This window comes from Triticum aestivum, chromosome 4D (genome assembly GCF_018294505.1).
Source record: "Triticum aestivum cultivar Chinese Spring chromosome 4D, IWGSC CS RefSeq v2.1, whole genome shotgun sequence".
Taxonomy (NCBI): domain Eukaryota; kingdom Viridiplantae; phylum Streptophyta; class Magnoliopsida; order Poales; family Poaceae; genus Triticum; species Triticum aestivum.
Genome location: NC_057805.1, coordinates 384895381 through 384904230, shown reverse-complemented (window position 1 = coordinate 384904230; position 8850 = coordinate 384895381). Strand labels below are relative to the sequence as shown.

The following is an 8850-nucleotide window of genomic DNA, read 5'->3' as shown; positions in this document are numbered from 1 at the left end:
CTGATCCTGGTGCTCAACAGTATGATAGTTTAGCCCGTGCATAAATTGTGGGAAATCCCACGTGCATGAAAAATGAAGGACTCAAAGGTTGACATAATCCATTTTATAAATCATCACACGTGCATCTTGATTATGTATGAAATTATTCTGGGATACCGCCTCCATTAATTATGTATTAGAGAGGGAATTTATCTCTTGCGATAAACTGAGGAGGGGAACAGTTATGTTTGTCCCTGCAAGTGTGAGATGTGTATTTCTACATCTGGCGTACAACATAACTATTTCGGGGCTTGACAGACCAGTTTTTATCCAGAAGAAAGGCCTTTAGCGTGCGTTTGGATCTGAAGAAACAAAGCAAGATATGGCTGTCATTCCTCCTAACTTGGCTAGTTACTAGTATCTCCTTGATCTTTTGATAAGGTAGTCTTGGCGAGTGTTTGGGCAATAGAGAACATAACTTGGAATTTCCGTACGTGTTTAGTGTATTCATTTATTCTGGATTAGAAGCTTAATTTCTGAATTTTATAGTTCAGGAGTAGCTACCTCCTGATGTACTGGTGTAATTTAATTGTTTCATCGAATGTGAATCAGAAGTATATGTTGTTAACATAGTTGGGTATATATATCATGTGATCTTGCTTTTCTAAGGTGTTTGATGAGTTCAATGCAATGAAACAGATGAGCTGAACATATTCAATGTTTCTAGTGGGAATCACTTCGTGGCCATTCTGGTGATAATGGTTGTACTCCAGGTAAAAAAAAGAGAGTATAATTCTTCTATTCCACATATGTAGTTGTTTTGGTTATTGTTATATGTTGTTTCCTTTGTATATATGCAAGCTCTTATCATCGAGTTTCATTGGCAAGTTAACTTTAACAATCATATTAAGCTGACAACTATGGTTGGTACTGATGGGAGTTGCTCATTTTAGGTGCCGATGGTCCAAGAATTGTAAAGATAAGGCGGGGGAACCTTATTTGCGTGGTGGATGCAAGTATGTTATGAGGTCAATTTGTAACTTATTATACTGCAGTAACAGACCAAGCCATGAATCAATACCAAACTTCAGGATTGGCGAGAAGAAACATGAACTTATAATGTTGTTAGGACCCTAATCTTGACTTGTCGCTGATGGACCACAATGTTCAAGCTCAGCAAATACTGTTGAACAGCTAACATTATTGGGTCTCAAAACACCTGCAAATTAAGCCGCTTGACGAAAGTTCAGACATGTGTCAAGTCTTGGCATTCCCATGTAATCAGTGGTGTTCATTTTTGAAATACTGCTTTATACTCCCTCCATAACAAAACGTAAGATGTTTTTATGCCCTATGCAAACCAAAAAACGTCTTACATTTTGGTACGAAGGTTGTAATTTTATTTTCCTGTAGTTGGTTACTGAGTGGCATGCAGTAGATTGAGATTAAGGATGTGATGAGGATTTGAAATGAATACACTGAATTGTACTATGTGAATGGATTATGGAGAGTACCTTTCAAAGCAATGTTCCTCTATTCAGCTTTTTCCTTGCTTACATTTTGCCGTGAATCTCGAACAAAGAAACAGGACAGAGGAGTCACGAGGAGCTGCAATGATCCAGATGGAGATTTTGCAACCTCTAATTTGAAATAGAAATGGCGACAGTTTGGCGGAAAAAAAGACTTGTCCATCTTAACATTGATGAGAGAGTGTTCTACTACAGAAAGATAGTTTGGTCTGTAGATACCAATTATGTTAGATGCTACTTTGTCGAGCAGTGTGTTGAATTTGTTATTTTTATGATTTATGTGTAAAATAGGATTCTAGTAATCCATATGTCTTGGCAACAATGCTCAAGAATCTTCCTTGTGTGACCTGGAGTTAATCAGGTGAACAAACGTTGTGATGATCTGGCAGGCAACTGTTGTTCAATACATTGGAGGAAAATGCAGAGCAGGAATCGGAAACCAAGAAATCAACATTATTTTGCTCAGATACACTCAACATGACACTTATTGACAAGCATATCGCAATCTTCTGAGAACACACACAAATTACAAGAAAAAACTTCCAGTGGTACTTCTACAAGGAAATTTGACAAGCACGATTTCATCAACAGAATAATTTGCAAGGTAAATGCATTGCACCCAAATCAAGTACGAGTATTCACTAGACATCATGAAAAAGAAAGGCAGTGAAATCTTTGTCTTCCTGTTACAATTTTAGGGTAGCGAAACCAAGAATTCATTCAGATCTTGTTGTCAGACTGAATAACCAAAGACCAACTATGACATGTGCCATCCATGCCACAAAAATTCACCGCACAATACATATAAATTTCTTCTAAATCAATATCGAGGAATTTCTCGAGGTTATATTCTAGAATAATCTTAGTTTGACGTTTCATTTCTTCATAACCCAAGAGCAAACTAAGTTCATTATAATGTGCAAGGGAAATCAAGTCATCACAATTTTTGGACACGATTCGATCATGAAACAATTTGCATTTGATATTTAAATGACCATGTTCATTGCAAAGTTCACAAGTATGGCTAAGAAATTTTAAATTTTTAGCACTAACATTTAGCCTTTCTTGTAACCATTTAGTTTCTAAATGCTTATGCCTCTTGCAATATCTATCTTCCCTATTTGGTGTGTACTTGCAAACCCAATGCACTCCACAAAAATTGACATGTTTATAGGAGACATTTTCATCATAACTAGTGCAATCATCATTAGTACTATGGATATTCAAGGAGTTCATACTAACAACATTGCAATCATGCTCATCATTCAAAGATTTAGTGCCAAACATTTTATAGATTTCTTCTCCTAGCACTTGAGCACAATTTTCCTTTCCATCATTCTCACGAAAGATATTAAAAAGATGAAGCGTATCAGACAAACTCAATTCCATCTTTTTTGTAGTTTTCTTTTATAAACTAAACTAGTGATAAAACAAGAAACTAAAAGATTCGATTGCAAGAAGTAAAGATATACCTTCATGAAGGAAATATGCCCTAGAGGCAATAATAAAGTTATTATTTATTTCCTTATATCATGATAAATGTTTATTATTCATGCTAGAGTTGTATTAACCGGAAACATAATACATGTGTGAATACATAGACAAACAGAGTGTCACTAATATGCCTCTACTTGACTAGCTCGTTGATCAAAGATGGTTATACTTCCTAGCCATAGACATGAGTTGTCATTTGATTAACGGGATCACATCATTAGGAGAATGATGTGATTGACTTGACCCATTCCGTTAGCTTAGCACTCGATCGTTTAGTATGTTGTTGTTGCTTTCTTCATGACTTATACATGTTCCTATGACTATGAGATTATGCAACTCCCGTTTACCGGAGGAACACTTTGTGTGCTACCAAACGTCACAACGTAACTGGGTGATTATAAAGGTGCTCTACAGGTGTCTCCGAAGGTACTTGTTGGGTTGGTGTATTTCGAGATTAGGATTTGTCACTCCGATTGTCGGAGAGGTATCTCTAGGCCCTCTCGGTAATGCACATCACTTAAGCCTTGCAAGCATTGCATCTAATGAGTTAGTTGTGGGATGATGTATTACGGAACGAGTAAAGAGACTTGCCGGTAACGAGATTGAACTAGGTATTGAGATACCGACGATCGAATCTCGGGCAAGTAACATACCGATGACAAAGGGAACAACGTATGTTGTTATGCGGTCTGACCGATAAAGATCTTCGTAGAATATGTGGGAGCTAATATGAGCATCCAGGTTCCGCTATTGGTTATTGACCGGAGACGTGTCTCGGTCATGTCTACATAGTTCTCGAACCCGTAGGGTCCGCACGCTTAACGTTTCAATGACAGTTATATTATGAGTTTATATGTTTTGATGTACCGAAGGTTGTTCGGAGTCCCGGATGTGATCACGGACATGACGAGGAGTCTCAAAATGGTCGAGACATGAAGATTGATATATTGGAAGCCTATATTTGGATATCGGAAGTGTTCCGGGTGAAATCGGGATTTTACCGGAGTACCGAGGGGTTACCGGACCCCCCGGGGGGCTTAATGGGCCATAGTGGGCCTTTGTGGAGACGAGGAGAGGCGGCCAGGGCAGGGCCGCGCGCCCCTCCCCCGTAGTCCGAATAGGACAAGGAGAGGGGGCAGAGCCCCCTTTCCTTCCTCTCTCCCTCCTCTTTCCCCTCCACTCCTAATCCAACTAGGAAAAGGGAGGGAGTCCTACTCCCGGTGGGAGTAGGACTCCACCTGGCGCGCCTCTCCTAGCCGGCCGCACCTCCCCCCTTGCTCCTTTATATACGGGGGCAGGGGGGCACCCTAGAGACACAACAATTGATCGTTTGATCTTTTAGCCATGTGCGGTGCCCCCCTCCACCATAGTCCACCTCAATAATACTGTAGCGGTGCTTAGGCGAAGCCCTGCGTCGGTAGAACATCATCATCGTCACCACGCCGTCGTGCTGATGAAACTCTCCCTCAACACTCGGCTGGATCGGAGTTCGAGGGACGTCATCGGGCTGAACGTGTGCTGAACTCGGAGGTGCCGTGCGTTCGGTACTTGATTGGTCGGATCGTGAAGACGTACGACTACATCAACCGCGTTGTGCTAACGCTTCCGCTTTCGGTCTACGAGGGTACGTGGACAACACTCTCCCCTCTCATTGCTATGCATCACCATGATCCTGCGTGTGCATAGGAATTTTTTTGAAATTACTGCGTTCCCCTTCAGTGGCATCCGAGCCAGGTTTTATGCGTTGATGTTATATGCACGAGTAGAACACAAGTGAGTTGTGGGCGATATAAGTCATACTGATTACCAGCATGTCATACTTTGGTTCGGTGATATTGTTGGATGAAGTGGCCAGGACCGACATTACGCGTACGCTTACGCGAGACTGCTTCTACCGACGTGCTTTGCACACAGGTGGCTGGCGGGTGTCAGTTTCTCCAACTTTAGTTGAACCGAGTGTGGCTACGCCTAGTCCTTGCGAAGGTTAAAGCAGCACCAACTTGACAAACTATCATTGTGGTTTTGATGCGTAGGTAAGAACGGTTCTTGCTAAGCCCGTAGCAGCCACGTAAAATTTGCAACAACAAAGTAGAGGACGTCTAACTTGTTTTTGCAGGGCATGTTGTGATGTGATATGGTCAAGACATGATGCTAAATTTTATTGTATGAGATGATCATGTTTTGTAACCGAGTTATCGGCAACTGGCAGGAGCCATATGGTTGTCGCCTTATTGTATGCAATGCAATAGCCCTGTAATGCTTTACTTTATCACTAAGCGGTAGCGATAGTCGTAGAAGCATAAGATTGGCAAGACAACAACGATGCTACGATGAAGATCAAGGTGTCGCGCCGGTGACGATGGTGATCATGACGGTGCTTCGGAGATGGAGATCACAAGCACAAGATGATGATGGCCATATCATATCACTTCTTTTGATTGCATGTGATGTTTATCTTTTATGCATCTTATCTTGCTTTGATTGACGGTAGCATTATAAGATGATCCCTCACTAAATTATCAAAGTATAAGTGTTCTCCCTGAGTATGCACCATTGTGAAAGTTCTTCGTGCTGAGACACCACGTGATGATCGGGTGTGATAGGCTCTACGTTCAAATACAACGGGTGCAAAACAGTTGCACACGCGGAATACTCAGGTTAAGCTTGACGAGCCTAGCATATAACAGATATGGCCTCGGAACACGGAGACCAAAAGGTCGAGCGTGAATCATATAGTAGATATGTTCAACATAGTGATGTTCACCGTTGAAACTACTCCATCTCACGTGATGATCGGACATGATTTAGTTGATATGGATCACGTGATCACTTAGAGGATTAGAGGGATGTCTATCTAAGTGGGAGTTCTTCAGTGATATGATTAATTGAACTTAAATTTATCATGAACTTAGTACCTGATAGTATCTTGCTTGTCTATGTTGATTGTAGATAGATGGCCCGTGCTGTTGTCCCGTTGAATTTTAATGCGTTCCTTGAGAAAGCAAAGTTGAAAGATGACGGTAGCAATTACACGGACTGGGTCCGTAACTTGAGGATTATCCTCATTCCTGCACAAAAAAATTACGTCCTGGAAGCACCGCTGGGTGCCAGGCCTGCTGCTGATGCAACTGACAACGTTAAGAACGTCTGGCGGAGCAAAGCTGATGACTACTCGATAGTTCAATGTGCCATGCTTTATGGCTTAGAACCGGGACTTCAACGACGTTTTGAACGTCATGGAGCATATGAGATGTTCCAGGAGTTGAAGTTAATATTTCAAGCAAATGCCCGGATTGAGAGATATGAAGTCTCCATAAGTTCTATAGCTGCAAGATGGAGGAGAATAGTTCTATCAGTGAACATATACTCAAAATGTCTGGGTATAATAATCACATGATTCAACTGGGAGTTAATCTTCCGAATGATAGCGTTATTGATAGAATTCTCCAATCACTGCCACCAAGCTACAAGAGCTTCGTGATGAACCATAACATGCAAGGGATGGATAAGACGATTCCCGAGCTCTTCGCAATGCTAAAGGCTGCGGAGGTAGAAATCAAAAAGGAGCATCAAGTGTTGATGGTCAATAAGACCACCAGTTTCAAGAAAAAGGGCAAAGGGAAGAAGAAGGGGAACTTCAAGAAGAACAGCAAGCAAGTTGCTGTTCAGGAGAAGAAACCCAAGTCCGGACCTAAGCCTGACACTGAGTGCTTCTACTGCAAGCAGACTGGTCACTGGAAGCGGAACTGCCCCAAGTATTTGGCGGATAAGAAGGATGGCAAGGTGAACAAAGGTATATGTGATATACATGTTATTGATGTGGACCTTACTAATGCTCGTAGTAGCACCTGGGTATTTGATACTGGTTCTGTTGCTAATATTTGCAACTTGAAACAGGGGCTACGGATTAAGCGAAGATTGGCTAAGGACGAGGTGACGATGTGCATGGGAAATGGTTCCAAAGTCGATGTGATCGCGGTCGGCACGCTACCTCTACATCTACCTTCGGGATTAGTTTTAGACCTAAATAATTGTTATTTGGTGCCAGCGTTAAGCATGAACATTATATCTGGATCTTGTTTGATGCGAGACGGTTATTCATTTAAATCAGAGAATAATGGTTGTTCTATTTGTATGAGTAATATCTTTTATGGTCATGCACCCTTGAAGAGTGGTCTATTTTTGTTGAATCTCGATAGTAGTGATACACATATTCATAATATTGAAGCCAAAAGATGCAGAGTTGATAATGATAGTGCAACTTATTTGTGGCACTGCCGTTTAGGTCATATCGGTGTAAAGCGCATGAAGAAACTCCATACTGATAGACTTTTGGAACCACTTGATTATGAATCACTTGGTACTTGCGAACCGTGCCTCATGGGCAAGATGACTAAAACGCCGTTCTCCGGAACTATGGAGAGAGCAACAGATTTGTTGGAAATCATACATACAGATGTATGTGGTCCGATGAATATTGAGGCTCGTGGCGGATATCGTTATTTTCTCACCTTCATAGATGATTTGAGCAGATATTGGTATATCTACTTAATGAAACATAAGTCTGAAACATTTGAAAAGTTCAAAGAATTTCAGAGTGAAGTTGAAAATCATCGTAACAAGAAAATAAAGTTTCTACGATCTGATCGTGGAGGAGAATATTTGAGTTATGAGTTTGGTCTTCATTTGAAACAATGCGGAATAGTTTCGCAACTCATGCCACCCGGAACACCACAGCGTAATGGTGTGTCCGAACGTCGTAATCGTACTCTACTAGATATGGTGCGATCTATGATGTCTCTTACTGATTTCAGAGTGAAGCAGATATGGGGTTATGCTTTAGAGACGGCCGCATTCACGTTAAATAGGGCACCATCAAAATCCGTTGAGACGACGCCTTATGAACTGTGGTTTGGCAAGAAACCAAAGTTGTCGTTTCTTAAAGTTTGGGATTGTGATGCTTATGTATTTTTAATGCTCTCTAATTCTACCAGAATTCCTATAAGAATTTGTTAGGAGAAAAGGTCAGGATAGCTCAGTTGGTAGAGCAGACGACTGAAAATCCTCGTGTCACCAGTTCAAATCTGGTTCCTGGCAGAGAAAAAAGAAGAAGGAAATTTGCTCTGATATAGAGTATAACCTTACTATCTTGGCCGAAAAAGCTTCAACCTGATAAGCTCGAACCCAAATTGGAGAAATGTGTCTTCATAGGATACCCAAAGGAGACTGTTGGGTACACCTTCTATCACAGATCCGAAGGCAAGACTTTTGTTGCTAAATTCGGAATCTTTCTGGAGAAGGAGTTTCTCTCGAAAGAAGTGAGTGGGAGGAAAGTAGAACTTGATGAGGTAACTGTACCTGCTCCCTTATTGGAAAGTAGTTCATCGCAGAAACCGGTTTCTGAGACACCTACACCAATTAGTGAGGAAGTTAATGATGATGATCATGAAACTTCAGATCAAGTTGTTACTGAACCTCGTAGATCAACCAGAGTAAGATCCGCACCAGAGTGGTACGGTAATCCTGTTCTGGAAGTTATGTTACTAGACCATGACGAACCTACGAACTATGAAGAAGCAATGGCGAGCCCAGATTCCGAAATGGCTTGAGGCCATGAAATCTGAGATGGGATCCATGTATGAGAACAAAGTGTGGACTTTGGTTGACTTGCCCGATGATCGGCAAGGATTGAGAATAAATGGATCTTCAAGAAGAAGACTGACGCTGACGATAATGTTACTATCTATAAAGCTCGACTTGTTGCAAAAGGTTTTCAACAAGTTCAAGGGATTGACTACGATGAGACCTTCTCACCCGTAGCGATGCTTAAGTCTGTCCGAATCATGTT

At 41.3% G+C, this 8850-nt stretch overlaps 1 non-coding gene across 1 annotated transcript; it reads left to right on the top strand.

Annotated features, from left to right (window-relative positions):
* Window positions 1-8026: 8026 nt before the first annotated feature.
* TRNAF-GAA (transfer RNA phenylalanine (anticodon GAA)) lies at window positions 8027-8099 on the top strand. The gene has a single exon. It is a non-coding gene; the product is annotated as a tRNA-Phe (tRNA).
* The last annotated feature ends 751 nt before the right edge of the window (window positions 8100-8850 follow it).